Source organism: Convolutriloba macropyga, chromosome 10, assembly GCF_964194025.1.
Source record: "Convolutriloba macropyga chromosome 10, txConMacr16.3, whole genome shotgun sequence".
In the NCBI taxonomy this organism is placed as follows: domain Eukaryota; kingdom Metazoa; phylum Xenacoelomorpha; order Acoela; family Convolutidae; genus Convolutriloba; species Convolutriloba macropyga.
Window position 1 is genome coordinate 26,413,766 of NC_134477.1, and position 19,887 is coordinate 26,433,652.

At 37.5% G+C, this 19,887-nt stretch overlaps 1 protein-coding gene across 3 annotated transcripts in view; it reads left to right on the forward strand.

Annotated features, from left to right (window-relative positions):
- LOC142348847 (intraflagellar transport protein 140 homolog) overlaps positions 1–19,887 on the forward strand; it is a 175,142-nt gene that overhangs the window by 38,266 nt on the left and 116,989 nt on the right. The gene's annotated exons all lie outside the window — the stretch shown is intronic.

Genomic DNA, 19,887 nt, shown 5'->3' on the forward strand with positions numbered 1-19,887 from the left:
AACTTGTAAGTTTTATAGGCGGCGGCGATAACTATTATCAACTCACTTCTGTATCTTTTTCCATCTGTATTTTACGGCACGCAAGTCTATTTCGCAGCTATTCCGGCAATCTGCCGGCTATGTTTCTAGTTTTTTTTAAGTTTTCTAGGATTTTTTCTAGTTTTAAGCCGAATTCACTCTCATCCCTGTCTTAAATTGCGCTGTAAACGGAGGCAATTGCTAGCAAATGTACAAAAAAAGCTATGTGGTCAAAACTGACTTTGCATAACTGAAAGTTTTTAACTCGTCAGTTTAATTGCTCTCAAACAGTTTGTAGTAATTATTAATAGCCACCCTAAGCTGTGCTCCTAATTTTTTTCGATTCGAAGAGGAGTGTTGGAGATATCAGGGTGTTGGAGATAAAATTTTCTATTCACGCGCCGCTTTTTCATGCAGTTTTTATTCGCTCTCAAACGCAGTTTGTAGCAATTGTATTAGTCCTGCTTTCTTTTTTATGCAATTTTTTGCTGGACCGATTTTCGCCTGCCGCTTTTAACTTTTCGTCGTCAAAAACGTGGTAAACAGATAAAGCCCGGAGGGCTGTAAGTGGTTGAGCAGTGCTTTTCTAGAGTCTTACTAGTCTCAAAGTATGCAATTCATTGAAATGTAGAGGAGATATAAAATTTTTTGTAAAGGGAGGTTCTTAGAATCTGAACCCGGCTCTTCGTCCAGCACTCACAACCCCACATCGCCAGTCTGATTTCATCCCTCATCCCTAGCCCTGAACGGTTGCACCCCCCCCCCCCCCCAAGCCCACACTCTGCTCATCCCCACTACTTAATTGCTAGCATCCCTAAGCCACAGCTGGCTACTACTGAAAGCAATCTCTCGCCGGTGATTTGAGACCAATTCAACTGACGTTTGTCGATAATGTTTTCAATAGCCGTTTTTGATAGCTGGGCTATTAATGGCCTCTTCTCGGTCCTGGTTTTTATTCTGTCGTTTTTGTAACGGCCATATGACTTCACGAGCGTCATTGAAATGCGTTCGTAACGTCATTTTTCTTTTTTTATTTGTTCTTATTTGTCACACATGATTTTCACTATTAAAAAATGCTGCTTCGAATAGAGGCAGCAATAAGTTATACATACTTCTTTTCTAAATATAATGTCTTGAAATTGCATATCTACAAAGCTATCGTGGCTACTTTTTTGAAAATGGCCAGCTTTATTAAATATTTTTTTTGGATATCCTGCACCTTTTTTAGGCCAGCTTTACTAGTGCCTTGCAGATTTGTGGTTATTTTCCTTCAATGCCGTTTGAGATCTTTTCGAGGCTAATGAGTATGATGCGAATTTTGGTAACGATATCGAGTTTGAGGTTTTTCAGCTATTTTGCTTAATTTGAAGCTATTTTCCCCATTGTTTTATCGCTTCATTAATAGCCGACGTCAGCCTCTCAGCGGCTATTGTTTAGGCGTTCTCCTTTTTTAAAATTCGCTTTATCTTTTGATCGCGTTTATTGTTTTACATAAGTCACGATTTTCACGCTTGACTTCTAACTTACCTCTTTCACTGTTTCAACTGAATGGATTTTTAACTCTTTCACGCATTGAATTACGCAATGTAGTGAATATAATCAAAGTCGGAAAAGCAAATCAAAAGAAAAGGGATAAACCGATAAAGCACTGTCATTAGGTCCTAGTGCTTTAAGTTATCAAAGTTCATTACAGCGATTTCTAGCTGACATTATTATTCAGCTTAGTCGCTTTCATTTTAGCAGTTGAATTAAGTATAGTTTTAGAATCTAACTGAAACTGCACATCGAATACGAACACTTTTTGGAAACTTAGGAAAAAGTCTCAATTTTTATCTCTGCTTTTTTCTTTTTCTATTCAGCCAACTCCTCGCCGGTCCTTTGAGAGCAATTCGCTCTACGTTGGTCATGTTTAGTAATAGCAGCCGTCAGCCTCTCAACGGTTATTATTTAGGCGCTCTCGTTTTTGCAATTCAAAGAATTTGATTTGCATTGGGACGCTGTCTTTTTTGAGATCCGTTCACACATTTTCATGATTTTTGAAGTCAAATTGGAGTAGTGATTTTGGTCACGCCGAAATAGGAAATGGAGCGAAAAAGCGAGTGGTTTTGCAGCATGAATTTTGTTCGCTCTAATTTTAAAGTAGAGTGAGAAAACGGTGATTAAACAAAAATTCGTTTTCTGGCTGGTAGTTTTTTTGTTCACATGCAGCGATTTCACTTTGATTTTTTAAACTGTTTTTTCAATTTTTTGGCTTGGATTTTTTAAAAATGATTTTCCAATCCATTCAGATTTTATTCTAGTTTTTTTGAACCAGATTTCCACTTGTCGCTAGTGGTTTTTCTTGTTTACATGCGGCATTTTGACATTGTTTTTTCCGGGTTTTTTGATCTGAATTTTTTTGATCTGATTTTTTAAAAATGAATTCACTCATAGACCGTTCGCGGTGTAATTTATTGTGCAGTGAATGAAAATTCTTTGAATTGTACGGCAGGACTTGTCCTGCTTTCTTTTTCTTATTTCGCTTTATCTTTTGATCACGTCTTTCGTTTTACACAAGTCAAATTTTCAGGTTTGACTTCTGACTTACTTCACTCGCTGTTTCAACTAAATAGATTTTAAGTTCCTTCACATATTCAATTACACTTTTTGGTGAATACTGTCATTGTCAAAAGATCAAAATCAAAAGAGACGGGATAAATCCCGGTCAATTATTCACTGAGAATTAGGTTATCCAAAGTTCATTTGAGAGTTTGCTAGCTGACATTGGTATTAAGCTTATTAGCTTTAAGTTAAGAAACTGAGTTAATTATACTTTTAGACTCCAACTGAAACTGCATGCCAAATTAGAACACTTGTTGGGACTGAAAAAAAATCGATCAATTTATCTCTTGCTTTTTTCTTTTTAATTGCTCTCAAACGAACTTTGTAGCAATTATATCAATACTGTTGTCTTTTATATTACAATCTAGTCGCTTGACCGATTTTTCGTCTGACCCTCTTGGACTGTTGTCCCTAAGAACGGGGTTAAGAGTTAAAGCCTGGAACGGATGTGGAGCTCTCATCGCCATACGGCGTACTTGTCTAAGTAAAAATGTCACCGACTTTTTTGAGGACCCATCTGTTGACTCTCCCTCCACCCAAAGGATTCCCCCCCAAAGCTTAACCAGCCCATCTCCGCAGCTCATCACCCTGATGCTAGCATCCCTAAACCCCAATTGGCTACTACAAAAGCCAACTCCTCGCCGGTCGTTTGAGAGCAATTCGTTCGACGTTGGTCATGTTTAGTAATAGTCGCCGTCAGCCTCTCAACGGTTGTTTTTTAGGCGCTCTCCTTTTTGCAATTCAAAGAATTTTTTTTGTATTGGGACGCTGTCTTTTTTGAGATCCGTTCACCCATTTTCATGATTTTTGAAGTCAAATTAGAGTAGTGATTTTGGTTACGCCGAAATAGTAAATGGTGCGAAAGAGCGAGTGGTTTTTCGGCGTGAGTTTTGTTCGCTCTAATTTTAAAGTAGAATGAGAAAACGGTGTTTGAACAAAAATTCGTTTTCTGGCTGGTAGTTTTTTTGCTCACATGCAGCATTTGAGTTGTACGGCAGGACTTGTCTTTGAGTTGTACGGCAGGACTTGTCCTGCTTTATTTTTTTAATTCGCTTTACTTTTGATCACTTTTTTCGTTTTACACAAGTCACAATTTTCACGTTTGACTTCTGAATTACTTCACTCGCTGTTTCAACTAAATAGATTTTAAGTTCCTTCACATATTCAATTAAACTTTTTGGTGAATACTGTCATTGTCAAAAGATCAAAATCAAAAGAGACGGGATAAACCGATAAATCCCGGTCATTAATTCACTGAGAATTAGGTTATCCAAAGTTCATTTGAGAGTTTGCTAGCTGACATTGGTATTAAGCTTATTAGCTTTAAGTTAAGAAACTGAGTTAATTATACTTTTAGACTCCAACTGAAACTGCATGCCAAATTAGAACACTTGTTGGGACTGAAAAAAAATCGATCAATTTATCTCTTGCTTTTTTCTTTTTAATTGCTCTCAAACGAAGTTTGTAGCAATTATATCAATACTGTTGTCTTTTATATTACAATCTAGTCGCTTGGCCGATTTTTTGTCTGACCTTCTTGGACTGTTGTCCCTAAGAACGGGGTTAACAGTTAAAGCCTGGAACGGATGTGGAGCTCTCATCGCCATACGGCGTACTTGTCGAAGTAAAAATTTCACCTACTTTTTTGAGGACCCATCTGTTGACTCTCCCTCCACCCAAAGGATTCCCCCCAAAGCTTAACCAGCCCGTCTCCGCAGCTCATCACCCTGCTAGCATCCCTAAACCCCAATTGGCTACTACAAAAGCCAACTCCTCGCAGGTCGTTTGAGAGCAATTCGTTCGACGTTGGTCATGTTTAGTAATAGTCGCCGTCAGCCTCTCAACGGTTGTTTTTTAGGCGCTCTCCTTTTTGCAATTCAAAGAATTTTTTTTTGTATTGGGACGCTGTCTTTTTTGAGATTCGTTCACCCATTTTCATGATTTTTGAAGTCAAATTAGAGTAGTGATTTTGGTCACGCCGAAATAGTAAATGGTGCGAAAAAGCGAGTGGTTTTTGGCGTGAGTTTTGTTCGCTCTAATTTTAAAGTAGAGTGAGAAAACGGTGTTTGAACAAAAATTCGTTTTCTGGCTGGTAGTTTTTTTGCTCACATGCAGCAATTTCACTTTGATTTTTTTTACTGTTTTTTTTTCAATTTTTTGGCTTGGATTTTTTAAATGATTTTCCCAATCCATTCAGATTTCGTTCTAGTTTTTTTTTAACCAGATTTCCACTTGTCGCTAGTGGGTTTTTTTTGTTCACGTGCGGCATTTTGACATTGATTTTTCCGGGTTTTTTAAATTTTTTGAACTGATTTTTTAGAAATGGTTTTCCTAATTCACTCATAGACCGTTCTCGGTGTAATTTGTTGTGCAGTCAATGAAAATTCTTTGAGTTGTACGGCAGGACTTGTCCTGTTTTCTTTTTTTAATTCGCTCTACTTTTGATCACTTTTTTTGTTTTACACAAGTCACAATTTTCACGTTTGACTTCTGAATTACTTCACTCGCTGTTTCAACTAAATAGATTTTTTGAGTTCCTTCACATATTCAATTACACTTTTTGGTGAATACTGTCATTGTCAAAAGATCAAAATCAAAAGGGACGGGATAAACCGATAAATCCCGGTCATTAATTCACTGAGAATTAGGTTATCCAAAGTTCATTTGAGAGTTTGCTAGCTGACATTGGTATTAAGCTTATTAGCTTTAAGTTAAGAAACTGAGTTAATTATACTTTTAGACTCCAACTGAAACTGCATGCCAAATTAGAACACTTGTTGGGACTGAAAAAAAATCGATCAATTTATCTCTTGCTTTTTTCTTTTTAATTGCTCCCAAACGAAGTTTGTAGCAATTATATCAATACTGTTGTCTTTTATATTACAATCTAGTTGCTTGGCCGATTTTTTGTCTGACCCTCTTGGACTGTTGTCCCTAAGAACGGGGTTAACAGTTAAAGCCTGGAACGGATGTGGAGCTCTCATCGCCATACGGCGTACTTGTCTAAGTAAAAATTTCACCGACTTTTTTGAGGACCCATCTGTTGACTCTCACTCCACCCAAAGGATTCCCCCCCCCCAAAGCTTAACCAGCCCATCTCCGCAGCTCATCACCCTGATGCTAGCATCCCTAAACCCCAATTGGCTACTACAAAAGCCAACTCCTCGCCGGTCGTTTGAGAGCAATTCGTTCGACGTTGGTCAGGTTTAGTAATAGTCGCCGTCAGCCTCTCAACGGTTGTTTTTTAGGCGCTCTCCTTTTTGCAATTCAAAGAATTTTAATTGTATTGGGACGCTGTCTTTTTTGAGATCCGTTTACCCATTTTCATGATTTTTGAAGTCAAATTAGAGTAGTGATTTTGGTCACGCCGAAATAGTAAATGGTGCGAAAAAGCGAGTGGTTTTTCGGCGTGAGTTTTGTTCGCTCTAATTTTAAAGTAAAGTGAGAAAACGGTGTTTGAACAAAAATTCGTTTTCTGGCTGGTAGTTTTTTTGCTCACTTGCAGCAATTTCACTTTGATTTTTTTTTACTGTTTTTTTCAATTTTTTGGCTTGGATTTTTTTGAAATGATTTTCCCAATCCATTCAGATTTCGTTCTAATTTTTTTGAACCAGATTTCCACTTGTCGCTAGTGGTTTTTTTTGTTCACGTGCGGCATTTTGACATTGATTTTTCCGGGTTTTTTAAATTTTTTGAACTGATTTTTTAGAAATGGTTTTCCTAATTCACTCATAGACCGTTCTCGGTGTAATTTGTTGTGCAGTCAATGAAAATTCTTTGAGTTGTACGGCAGGACTTGTCCTGCTTTCTTTTTTTAATTCGCTTTACTTGTGATCACTTTTTTCGTTTTACACAAGTCACAATTTTCACGTTTGACCTCTGAATTACTTCACTCGCTGTTTCAACTAAATAGATTTTAAGTTCTTTCACATATTCATTTACGCTTTTTGGTGAATACTGTCAGTGTCAAAAGATCAAAATCAAAAGAGACGGGATAAGCCGATAAAGCCCGGTCATTAATTCACTGAGAATTAGGTTATCCAAAGTTCATTTGAGAGTTTGCTAGCTGACATTGGTATTAAGCTTATTAGCTTTAAGTTAAGAAACTGAGTTAATTATAGTTTTAGACTCCAACTGAAACTGCATGCCAAATTAGATCACTTGTTGACACTGAAAAAATCGATCAATTTATCTCTTGCTTTTTCTTTTTAGTTGCTCTCAAACGAAGTTTGTAGCAATTATATCAATACTGTTGTCTTTTATATTACAATCTAGTCGCTTGACCGATTTTTCGTCTGAACCTCTTGGACTGTTGTCCCTAAGAACGGGGTTAACAGTTGAAGCCTGGAACGGATGTGGAGCTCTCATCGCCATACGGCGTACTTGTCTAAGTAAAAAGTTCACCGACTTTTTTGAGGACCCATCTGTTGACTCTCCCTCCACCCAAAGGATTCCCCCCCCCCCAAAGCTTAACCAGCCCATCTCCGCAGCTCATCGCCCTGATGCTAGCATCCCTAAACCCCAGTTGGCTACTACAAAAGCCAACTCCTCGCCGGTCGTTTGAGAGCAATTCGTTCGACGTTTGTCATGTTTAGTAATAGTCGCCGTCAGCCTCTCAACGGTTATTATTTAGGCGCTCTCCTTTTTGCAATTCAAAGAATTTTAATTGTATTGGGACGCTGTCTTTTTTGAGATCCGTTCACCCATTTTCATGATATTTGAAGTCAAATTAGAGTAGAGATTTTGGTCACGCCGAAATAGTAAATGGAGCGAAAAAGCGAGTGGTTTTTCGGCGTGAGTTTTGTTCGCTCTAATTTTAAAGCAGAGTGAAAAAACGGTGTTTGAACAAAAATTCGTTTTCTGGCTGGTAGTTTTTTTGTTCACATGCAGCAATTTCACTTTGATTTTTTTTACTGTGTTTAAAATTTTTTTGGCTTGGATTTTTTTAAAATGATTTTTCCAATCCATTCAGATTTCGTTCTAATTTTTTTGAACCAGAATTCCACTTGTCGCTAGTGGTTTTTTTGTTCACGTGCGTCATTTTGACATTGATTTTTCCGGGTTTTTTAAATTTTTTGAACTGATTTTTTAGAAATGGTTTTCCTAATTCACTCATAGACCGTTCTCGGTGTAATTTGTTGTTCAGTCAATGAAAATTCTTTGAACTGTACGGCAGGAGTTGTCCTGCTTTCTTTTTTTTAATTCGCTTTACTTTTGATCACGTTTTTCGTTTTACACAAGTCACAATTTTCACGTTTGACTTCTGACTTACTTCACTCGCTGTTTCAACTAAATAGATTTTAAGTTATTTCACATATTCAATTACGCTTTTTGGTGAATACTGTCAATGTCAAAAGATGAAAATCAAAAGAGACGGGATAAACCGATAAAGCCCGGTCATTAATTCACTGAGAATTAGGTTATCCAAAGTTCATTTGAGAGTTTGCTAGCTGACATTGGTAATAAGCTTATTAGCTTTAAGTTAAGAAACTGAGTTAATTATAGTTTTAGACTCCAACTGAAACTGCATGCCAAATTAGAACACTTGTTGGCACTGAAAAAATCGATCAATTTATCGCTTGCTTTTTTCTTTTTAGTTGCTCTCAAACGAAGTTTGTAGCAATTATATCAATACTGTTGTCTTTTATATTACAATCTAGTCGTTTGACCGATTTTTCGTCTGAACCTCTTGGACTGTTGTCCCTAAGAACGGGGTTAACAGTTAAAGCCTGGAACGGATGTGGAGCTCTCATCGCCATACGGCGTACTTGTCTAAGTAAAAAGTTCACCGACTTTTTTGAGGACCCATCTGTTGACTCTCCCTCCACCCAAAGGATTCCCCCCCCCCAAATCTTAACCAGCCCATCTCCGCAGCTCATCGCCCTGATGCTAGCATCCCTAAACCCCAATTGGCTACTACAAAAGCCAATTCCTCGCCGGTCGTTTGAGAGCAATTCGTTCGACGTTTGTCATGTTTAGTAATAGTCGCCGTCAGCCTCTCAACGGTTATTATTTAGGCGCTCTCCTTTTTGCAATTCAAAGAATTTTAATTGTATTGGGACGCTGTCTTTTCTGAGATCCGTTCACCCATTTTCATGATTTTTGAAGTCAAATTAGAGTAGGGATTTTCGTCACGCCGAAATAGTAAATGGAGCGAAAAAGCGAGTGGTTTTTCGGCGTGAGTTTTGTTTGCTCTAATTTTAAAGCAGAGTGAGAAAACGGTGTTTGAACAAAAATTCGTTTTCTGTCTGGTAGTTTTTTTGTTCACATGCAGCAATTTCACTTTGATTTTTTTACTGTGTTTAAAATTTTTTGGCTTGGATTTTTTAAAATGATTTTTCCAATCCATTCAGATTTCGTTCTAGTTTTTTTGAACCAGAATTCCACTTGTCGTTAGTGGTTTTTTTTGTTCACGTGCGTCATTTTGGCATTGATTTTTCCGGGTTTTTTAAATTTTTTGAACTGATTTTTTAGAAATGGTTTTCCTAATTCACTCATAGACCGTTCTCGGTGTAATTTGTTGTGCAGTCAATGAAAATTCTTTGAATTGTACGGCAGGGCTTGTCGTGCTTTCTTTTTTTAATTCGCTTTACTTTTGATCACGTTTTTCGTTTTACACAAGTCACAATTTTCACGTTTGACTTCTGACTTACTTCACTCGCTGTTTCAACTAAATAGATTTTAAGTTCTTTCACATATTCAATTACGCTTTTTGGTGAATACTGTCAATGTCAAAAGATGAAAATCAAAAGAGACGGGATAAACCGATAAAGCCCGGTCATTATTTCACTGAGAATTAGGTTATCCAAAGTTCATTTGAGAGTTTGCTAGCTGACATTGGTAATAAGCTTATTAGCAAGAAACTGAGTTAATTATAGTTTTAGACTCCAACTGAAACTGCATGCCAAATTAGAACACTTGTTGGCACTGAAAAAAATCGATCAATTTATCTCTTGTGTTTTTCTTTTCAATTGCTCTCAAACGAAGTTTGTAGCAATTATATCAATACTGTTGTCTTTTATAATACAATCTAATCGCTTGACCGATTTTTCGTCTGACCCTCTTTGATTGTTGTCCCTAAAAACGGGCTTAACAGTTGAAGCCTGGAATGGATGTGGAGCTCTCATCGCCATACGACGTACTAGTCTAAGTATAAAGTTCTTTGAAACTGTTTTGAGGACCCATCTGTTGACCCTCCCTCCACCCAAAGGATCCCCCAAAGCTTAACCACCCCATCTCCGCAGCTCATCATCCTGATGCTAGCATCCCTAAACCCCAATTGGCTACTATCAAAGCCAACTCCTCGCCGGTCGTTTGAGAGCAATTCGCTCGACGTTGGTCATGCTTAGTAATAGCCGCCGTCAGCCTCTCAACGGTTTTTATTTAGGCGCTCTCCTTTTTGCAATTCAAAGAATATGAATTGTATTGGGACGCTGTCTTTTTTGAGATCCGTTCACACATTTTCATGATTTTTGAAGTCAAATTGTAGTAGTGATTTTGGTCACGCCGAAACAGAAAGCGGAGCGAAAAAGCGAGTGGTTTTGTGACGTGGATTTTTTGGCTCCAGTTTTAATTTAGAGTGAGCAAACGGTGTTAGAACAGAAATTCGTTTTCTGGCTGGTAGTTTTTGGTTCACATGCAGCAATTTCACTTTAATTTTTGCTTACTGTTTTTTCAATTTTTTGGCTTGGATTTTGTTTAAAATGGTTTTCCCAATCCATTCAGATTCCGTTCTATTTTTTTTTGTTTGAACCAGATTTCTACTTGTCGCTAGTGTTTTTTTTGTTCACGTGCGGCATTTTGCCATTGATTTTTCCGGGTTTTCTAAATTTTTTGAACTAATTTTTTAGAAATTGTTTTCCTAATTCACTCATAGAGCGTTCTCGGTGTAATTTATTGTGCAGTCAATGAAAATTCTTTGAGTTATACGGCAGGACTTGTCCTGCTTTCTTTTTTTTAGTAATAGTAAGTGGAGCGAAAAAGCGAGTGGTTTTTCGGCGTGAGTTTTGTTCGCTCTAATTTTAAAGCAGAGTGAAAAAACGGTGTTTGAACAAAAATTCGTTTTCTGGCTGGTAGTTTTTTTGTTCACATGCAGCAATTTCACTTTGATTTTTTTTTACTGTTTTCAATTTTTTGGCTTGGATTTTTTTGAAATGATTTTTCCAATCCATTCAGATTTCGTTCTCGTTTTTTTTTCTAGAATTCCACTTGTCGCTAGTGGTTTTTTTGTTCACGTGCGTCATTTTGACATTGATTTTTCCGGGTTTTTCAAATTTTTTGAACTGATTTTTTAGAAATGGTTTTCCTAATTCACTCATAGACCGTTCTCGGTGTAATTTGTTGTGCAGTCAATGAAAATTCTTTGAATTGTACGGCAGGACTTGTCCTGCTTTCTTTTTTTAATTCGCTTTACTTTTGATCACGTTTTTCGTTTTACACAAGTCACAATTTTCACATTTGACTTCTGACTTACTTCACTCGCTGTTTCAACTAAATAGATTTTAAGTTCTTTCACATATTCAATTACGCTTTTTGGTGAATACTGTCAATGTCAACAGATCAAAATCAAAAGAGACGGGATAAACCGATAAAGCCCGGTCATTAATTCACAGAGAATTAGGTTATCCAAAGTTCATTTGAGATTTTGCTAGCTGACATTGGTATTAAGCTTATTAGCTTTAAGTTAAGAAACTGAGTTAATTATAGTTTTAGACTCCAACTGAAACTGCATGCCAAATTAGAACACTTGTTGGCACTGAAAAAAATCGATCAATTTATCTCTTGTTTTTTTCTTTTCAATTGCTCTCAAACGAAGTTTGTAGCTATTATATCAATACTGTTGTCTTTTCTAATACAATCTAGTCGCTTGACCGATTTTTCGTCTGACCCTCTTGGATTGTTGTCCCTAAAAACGGGCTTAACAGTTGAAGCCTGGAATGCATGTGGAGTTCTCATCGCCATACGAGGTACTAGTCTAAGTATAAAGTTCTTTGAAACTGTTTTGAGGACCCATCTGTTGACCCTCCCTCCACCCAAAGGATCCACCCAAAGCTTAACCACCCCATCTCCGCAGCTCATCATCCTGATGCTAGCATCCCTAAACCCCAATTGGCTACCAAAGCCAACTCCTCGCCGGTCGTTTGAGAGCAATTCGCTCGAAGTTGGTCATGTTTAGTAATAGCCGCCGTCAGCCTCTCAACGGTTATTATTTAGGCGCTCTCCTTTTTGCAATTCAAAGAATATGAATTGTATTGGGACGCTGTCTTTTTTGAGATCCGTTCACACATTTTCTTGATTTTTGAAGTCAAATTGTAGTAGTGATTTTGGTCACGCCGAAACAGGAAGCGGAGCGAATAAGCCAGTGGTTTTGTGACATGAATTTTTTGGCTCCAGTTTTAATTTAGAGTGAACAAACAGTGTTAGAACAAAAATTCGTTTTCTGGCTGGTAGTTTTTTGTTCACACGCAGCAATTTCACTTTAATTTTTTCTGTTTTTTCAATTGTTTGGCTTGGATTTTGTTTAAAATGGTTTTCCCAATCCTTTCAGATTTCGTTCTATTTTTTTTGTTTGAACCAGATTTCTACTTGTCGCTAGTGTTTTTTTGTTCACGTTCGGCATTTTGACATTGATTTTTCCGGGTGTTTTAAGTTTTTTGAACTGATTTTTTAGAAATGGTTTTCCTAATTCACTCATAGACCGTTCTCGATGTAATTTATTGTGCAGTCAATGAAAATTCTTTGAATTGTACGGCAGGACTTGTCCTGCTTTCTTTTTTTATTTCGCTTTACCTTTTGCTCACGTTTTTCGTTTCACACAAGTCACAATTTTCACGTTTGACTTCTGACTTACTTCACTCGCTGTTTCAACTAAATAGATTTTAAGTTCTTTCACGTATTCAATGACGCTTTTTGTGAATACTGTCAATGTCAAAAGATCAAAATCAAAAGAGACGGGATAAGCCGATAAAGCCTAGTCATTAATTCATGAGAATTAGGTTATCCAAAGTTCATATGAGAGATTTTGCTAGCTGACATTGGTATTAAGCTTATTAGCTTTAAGTTTAGAAACTGAGTTAATTTTAGTTTTAGACTCCAACTGAAACTGCATGCCAAATTAGAACACTTGTTGGCACTGAAAAAAAATCGATCAATTTATCTCTTCATTTTTTCTTTTTAATTGCTTTTGAACGAAGTTCATAGCAGTTATTGTAGACCTGTTGGTCTTTTTTATATGCAAGTTTTCGCTTGACCATTTTGCGTTTTTCTGCTGGAACAATCTTTGACTTCTCAAATGACTTTTTCACGCTTTCGTTCTTCATTTTTGAGTGATCTCCATTGCCCTCACTCCGAAGTAAGGATTGTTGCTAACATGAAGTCGCTTGCAGCATAGCAAAATTAAGTGCGGGTTAGCACAGTCGGCAGAGCATATGGAAATGAAGCGGGAGGTTAATGGTTCGAGTACCGGTGGGGTCAAATGTTTTTTCACCCGCCTGTTGTTCGAGATCAATTGTTCTGACATTAGTCGGTTAATGTTTCTGTTTCAATCCCGATGTGCATCAAGCGCGTTAACGGCGGCTGTTTTCCGTCAATCAGTTGACCTCCGCTATATTTTTGTATGTTCACCATTTGTTCCGGCTTTCTTAGGCCCTAATATGCTAGAGCTATTTTTTAGACGTGACTCCGAGGTCAACTAAATCCCATCTCAAAAATTGTTTCTGCATCTGCTTTTTTTGAATAGCAGACTTCTATCAGGATGATACAGAAACTGGTTGCCAAAGCTAAAATTGCGTCATGATTTCGAATGTGCATTTGATAGTTTACTGAGATTTCATTTCTACATTTCAAAAAAAGGGTTGCTTTTGAGCGCTTTATATACGACTTCTAGATCAGGAATGAGGTGAACTGTAGTTTAGTTTTTGAGGCATGTGGAATCATGTTTCTTGGTTTTGATCAGGCCAAAACATGTAGTTGCACAGAAAACCGCATATATGAGGTGCAAATTTTCAATTCGTGACACAACAATTGCTCTCTAGCGAAGTTTGAAGCAATTATTGTAAACGTGTGTATCTATATGCGAAACTTTGTTCGACCATTTTTGCGCTTTTGTTCTAGAACACTAACTTCTCAAGTGACTTTACGCTTCTCCCATTATTTTTAAGCGATCTCAATTCCTCTGGCTCCGAAGTAAGGCTTGTTGTAAAAGTAAGAGCGATTGTTTATTCATACAGGGGTTGATAGATCAGTGTTGAAAGCTGTAAGGATAAGACTGCAGGGGTCGCGGTTTTGAGTGGCATCCTAGATGAATGTTTTTCCTTAAACAAAAACTTAAGCTATATTGAAAATGTAATATTAATTGTTTTAAGTATGGAGTTATACGTACCTCAACCCACGTGCTGATTTACATCTTAGTTGTTTATGAAATGAGTGAATGCAACAAGCTAACACGTGCTATTTATACCAACTTTGTCCTTAACTTTCCATATTGCTAGGTGATCTATTTACCCTTAATCTTTTAAAGATATAAATTATCTGATAAATGATAGTTAGTAAATTGATAGTAAAGATCGGATGTCATGAGAAGTCAAGGAAGTTGTAAATTAAAGGTGATCATCATGAATGTAAAAGTGCGGTAATTTGGGGTAATAAATAAGGTTTGTCTCTTCGTTCCCATTTGCCGAAAGGTTACGGGCCCATAGTTTTTCCAAGTTAAGTAATCAACCCTCCTGCGTAAATAAAAACTTTGTTGCTTTTCCTTTCTGCTACATTAGCGGGTAGTTGAAATTACTGTGGGAGGAAGACAGAGAGAGAGAGAGAGAGAGAGAGAGAGAGAGAGAGAGAGAGGACAAGGAGCGACAAGCCTTGTAGTCAAGAAGTGGCCAAGTGAGAAGAGTTCGCAGCTAGTGAAGGATCAAGAGTTGGAAGCTTATGTAGCTGGTTGGTGAACTTCATCTGTAGACTCAAGAGCTCGTGTACCCGGTTGCGGGGCGTTCAATTGTGGCGTGTTAAGTTTGTTTAGCTTAGCAGTGGATTCTGGTTGTGGAGTCAAGAGTAAGTGGAGCTGTTGTGGGGGATCAGTAAAGAGCGCGGAGGTTCCGTTGTGTAACAGCTGCCGGGGAACCCGGATTGCTTAGTATAGCTGAGAACAGCTCAGCTTAGACAAGTTTAATTTCCAATTGTGTGTGCTGTGCTTCTAAGATACAATTTCGTTCGAAGGAAACAAGTTGGTGGTAAAACGTTTCCAAAACAGGACTAAGATAAGGGGTCGAGTACACTATCCGCCGTGGGTATTTGTCTCCTCGTGCTTAATCGCGCCAGAATAACCCTGACTCAATGTCATTACCCTGCTTTCGAATTTTTCATGGATACTACAGGACTCGAACAGAACACAGACATATATTAGCTTAGTGGACTAAACTCTTTTGCTTTGTGTTCTGTTTCTCTAACAGAACTGCTACCATATACAACAAGTGCTCACCTTGATTTTTTGATACACAAGCATAACGACTCAGCGCTTCGTCGTGCTATAACACAGCCACCAACAGGCAACAGATTCAGAAACGCTGTATAAAGGAAAGAGTTCTGGTCTAAGTCGGAACAAGATTTTCCCCAGCCCGACTCTTTTTTCAAAATGTTTATCTAGTGCAATACTAGCTTAGAAAAACGACGTGCAGAGTAGTTGGGAGAGAATAAGTCTTTGATTCAGTATGGAACAATTAGTGTTAAGATTTAGTTTGAGTCAGAAGGAAATTGAAAGTAAAGAGAAAGCAGACCTAACAAAGGGAACAAAAACAGTAAGATAAGTATTCAGCAGGTGTGAGGATGATTTCTTGCGTTTTGCTGATCAGTTTGAGGCTCGTATGCAATCGTTTAAACTCGGCAAAGTTCTTAGTGGAGAAGCCACGTATCTAGATTATATGCAAGCTGTAGAAATAATCCTTTGGAGCAACGCAGGTAAGCTATAGGGAAATTGAGGGAAGATTTAGGAGAGAAAAGGGCTCTGTGGCACGAGTTAGTACAGGCTTTAGACAAAACATCAGTTTTCTTTCTAAGACCACATAAGCGTGATGGCACTAGAGCTTAGGACGTAATGAGTAAAGGCTTCCAGAGACCTCAGCTACCTAAATTGATAACGCAATTAACGAGCCTTTGAAAGATTTCAGGTGAGAGGATAGTACACTATCTCTTCAGAGCAGATGATTTGCAATATAACTTAGCACTTGTGAATGAAGGAATCAGCGAAAAATGTTTGTCTCAATATTTCGAAAAGGGCTTCCAAAGGAATGTGGTACAGCAAAGACGAGAAAACTCTTGAGGAAATTAAACGAGACCTGATATACTTCGATAATGAAAATGTAAAACGAAAAGAGAGAGCGTATTCTGTAATAAGGGAGGGAGATGTTTCAACTACCAGAAAATGGGACATCTCGCAAGACTATAGGCTTAAGAAAACTATTAGTGAAAAAACAAAAACCTGAGAAAAATTTAGTAAGTCAAAGGAGGAGAGTCACTGAGGGGCTCTCAAAATTTAGTTGAGTAGTTGAATTTAGAAAAAGAGTTCTTTCCCTTCTTCCAAACTTCGGAAAACAACCATGCTAATGAGCTAGTTTTGGACACAGGTGCTACCAGTCATATGATTAACGGCGAAAGTTTATTCATAGATATAGACAAGGAATTTTTTTGTTACCATGACTTATGCAAATGGCATTAAATGTTTAGTTAGTGGGAAAGGCACAGTTAAAATCTGCGTTTTGAATTCCAATGGTTCAGATCGAAAAATAAGATTAAGTAATGCGTTGCTTGTGCCCAACAATACAAGGAATCTGGTATCAGTGTCAAAACTTTGAGCAACCGGCAATGAGGTTTTCTTTGGTAGGACCTAAGAAATACGAACTAAAAACGGAACAATTTTTCCTTTTGAGGAAAGAGATAGTTTGTCTGGAACTTTGACTACGGAGAAACCGCAGAGCAGTGCAAAATTAGCTACTTTAGATCCCCTTAGTTTGTGGCATAAGCCTTTTGGCCATATTATTGTTGAGGACATTTACAAACTAACAGTTCACGCAGTGGGACTGAAACTAAGCGAGCACTATTTAATAAGTTGCGATACATGTCAGCTAAACAAATCAGAAACTTCCAGTGCTAAAAGACTCAGGAACAAGAGCAAGTTAAATTTTATATATTGTCCATGACGACAAATTAGGGCCCATCGACCAGGAAGCAGTCGATGAGCACAGGTATGGAATAGGGTTTGTGAATAGTTTTAGCAGGTATCAAAGTTTTTTTGAGGTCAAGGGATGAGGCTATCGAAACAGTTGAATAGTTTGCCAATATAGGACAACCAGGAACATTTTTTTTTTGCGATGGGGCAGGGGAATATGTCCCAAATAACCTAAAGTCAATATGTAGACAAAAAGGTGTTGGAGCAGATTTCTCGGCACCGTATACACGAAGAAAAAGGCAAGATTGATTGGAATTGGGGAATAACCCCAATGGCTATTGTTCCCCAATTTAGAGCAGTCAGGATTAGAAAAAAGTATCGGCCTTATGTACTCAATGTGTCAAGTGAGATCAAAATTTTTGTTTCCATTCAGGTATTTAGAAGACACCTTTTGTGGCAATATACAAGAAGAAACCTAACTTAGTATATCAAAGTGTTGGGTTGTCCAGCTTTTGTTCATGTTGAAAACAGTTGATGAGGCAAGATTGATAAAAGTTCTCAAAAAGGACTTTTTCTGGGATCTTCCGACAATAGTAAGGCTTATCTCGTAGGCATTCCAAAAGACATGGATCTCTAAAGTTAGAAAATCTCTTGAGTGTAACCTTCAACTAAAAAGAACCGTTTATTGAAGTCAAAGAAAAGGAGGGGATAGTCAACAAGCATCCTTTCTTGAGGAATTGTGAATAAAGAGGTACTACCTAATCCATGTATGAAGCCATTAGGGTTGAAAATTGGTGTGTTGCAATGAAATTGGAATACAACTCATGGAATACAACTCATTATTTGAAATTGAAGTTGGAGAACTGTTAGAGAACAGAGGAATTAAACCCAGTGGTAGCCACTGGTACTTCGCGCTTAAGTTTATTCCTAGTGGAGAGATAACAAGGTATAAGGCAAGATTCGTGGCAAAAGGGTTTAGCCAAGCGCCAGGTCGGGATTGCAACAAAACGTACTCACCAAGACCACGCCTCTAAATAATTAGAGTACGGATAAGCTCTGCCGTATGTAGACACAGAGTTGAAACAAATTGATTGACATCAGAACAGCATACTTAAGTGCTGAGATTGAGGAAAAAATTTTAAGCAACAGTCCGGAGGCTTCAAAAAATTTGACAAACAAGGAAATCCGGTAATTTGTAAGCTGAGAAAAATTTTATATGGATTGAAACAGTCAGGTAGAAATGGGTACCTAACAATCAAAACTTTCCTTGGCCAATTTGGTTTCGCGCGTACTATTCAAGATGGATTTTTATTAAAAATTTGAAAATGATATAGCGGAAATGTTGCGTCTTTGGGCAGATAACATGGTTATATCAGGATTGCAGAAAGATTTTTGTGATAACTTAAAAATGTTAGTGAGCATTTCCAAATTAGCAGTTAGGGAGGTCTTAGTTAGATTCTTAAATATTAAAATTCAGCGAACAGAAGACGAAATAATGCTAAGCCAAAAAAGGCTATGTAGTAAAATTGTTAGAGAAGTTTAACATGAGCGAATCAAAGACACTGGAAACAACATTTGATTTTAACCTGAAACTCAAAGTTAGATTCGACAGAATTATGCAGCAATGAGTATTGAGAAAAGCAATCATGTGATTATAGGGATAGAGTGGGATGCTTGAACTCTATGGCATTGACAAGTACAACAGAAATTGCGCATGCAGCTAATTTTTTTAGTTCTTTCGTTCAAAATCCTAGAAAGTCACATTGGAATGCGGCAGAGGGTGTTTACGTAACCTAAAAGGGACAAAGTCAGATGATTTTAAGAAAGTGAGAAACCGAAATTGACGGGGTTTTCAGACAATAGAAAAAGTATGAGTGGTTATTGTTTTAAATTTAACAATAGTTCAAGGCGCAATCAGTTGGGCTCGTAAGTTACGAAAGTGTGTATCGCTGAGCTTAACGCTGTAGTCGAGGCAAGTAAAGAAGCCGTACCTTTAGCAAACCTATTAAGAGAAGTAGGTGTAGATCTCGAGCAGTCAGTAAACGTCTTTGTAGACAAACAAGCTTGTATTGCTCTTTGTAAGAATTCTGAATCACGGAAAGAGAAAGCACTTCGCTTTAAAAGTGCACTTCTTTCGGAATTTAGTCAAAGGTTGACTATTAGAGCTAAACTACCCACCAATCACATGCCAGCAGACACTCTTACAAAAGCATTGGGGAGGACCAAATTAGCATTTTCTTGTGATTCCCCTCTTGGAACGAACACAACATGATAGAGAAGGAGTATTGCAAGTATAATTTTAATCGTTTAAAGTATGGAAAATTCAACATCCCCATATCCGTATGCTGATTTACATCTTGGTTATTTATGAAATGAGTGAATGCAACAAGCTATTACGTGCTATTTATACCAACTTTGTCCCCAACTTTTCATATGTGTTATCTGTTGACCCTTGATCTTTAAAAGATGTAAGTTAGCAGAGTAAAATGCTAGTAAAGATCAGATGTCATGAGAAGTCAAGGGAGTTGTAAAATAAAGAGTATCACCATGAATGTAAATGTGCGATAATTTGGGTTATTAAATAGGGGTTGAAATTTGTGCTTATCGCTACTGTTGTCAACTATTTAATCTTATTTATTTATTCGATTACACTATGTCTCTGCGTTCCCATTATCCGAAAGGCTTCAGCCCTTGCACTTAATTGCTCTGCATGATGTTCCAGAGCAATTTATCTGAGGTTGGTCGGTTTATGTTTTCGAAGTCAGATTGAGTGGTTATTTCGATCTAGCCGAAATAATTAAGGGAGCCAGAAAGGACATTATTGTAATAATTAGATTTTTTCATTCTTTTATTTTTTTTCATCTCTTTTCAAGTATAGTGGGAATCAGATGTTTTTGCGCGCGATGGTGATTTGATTTCTTTTTTAGTGGCTTTCAAACAAACACTTTTTTGTAGCAATTATGTTAATCCTGTGGTCTTTTTTATGCGGTTTTTGCTTAACCTATTTTTTTTTACTCTTCTAACTTTTCGTCTTCAAAAAACGAGATAAACAGTAAACAGCTTAAAGCCCGGATGGAGTTAAGTGGCTGATCGGCTCGTTTAGAGCCTTA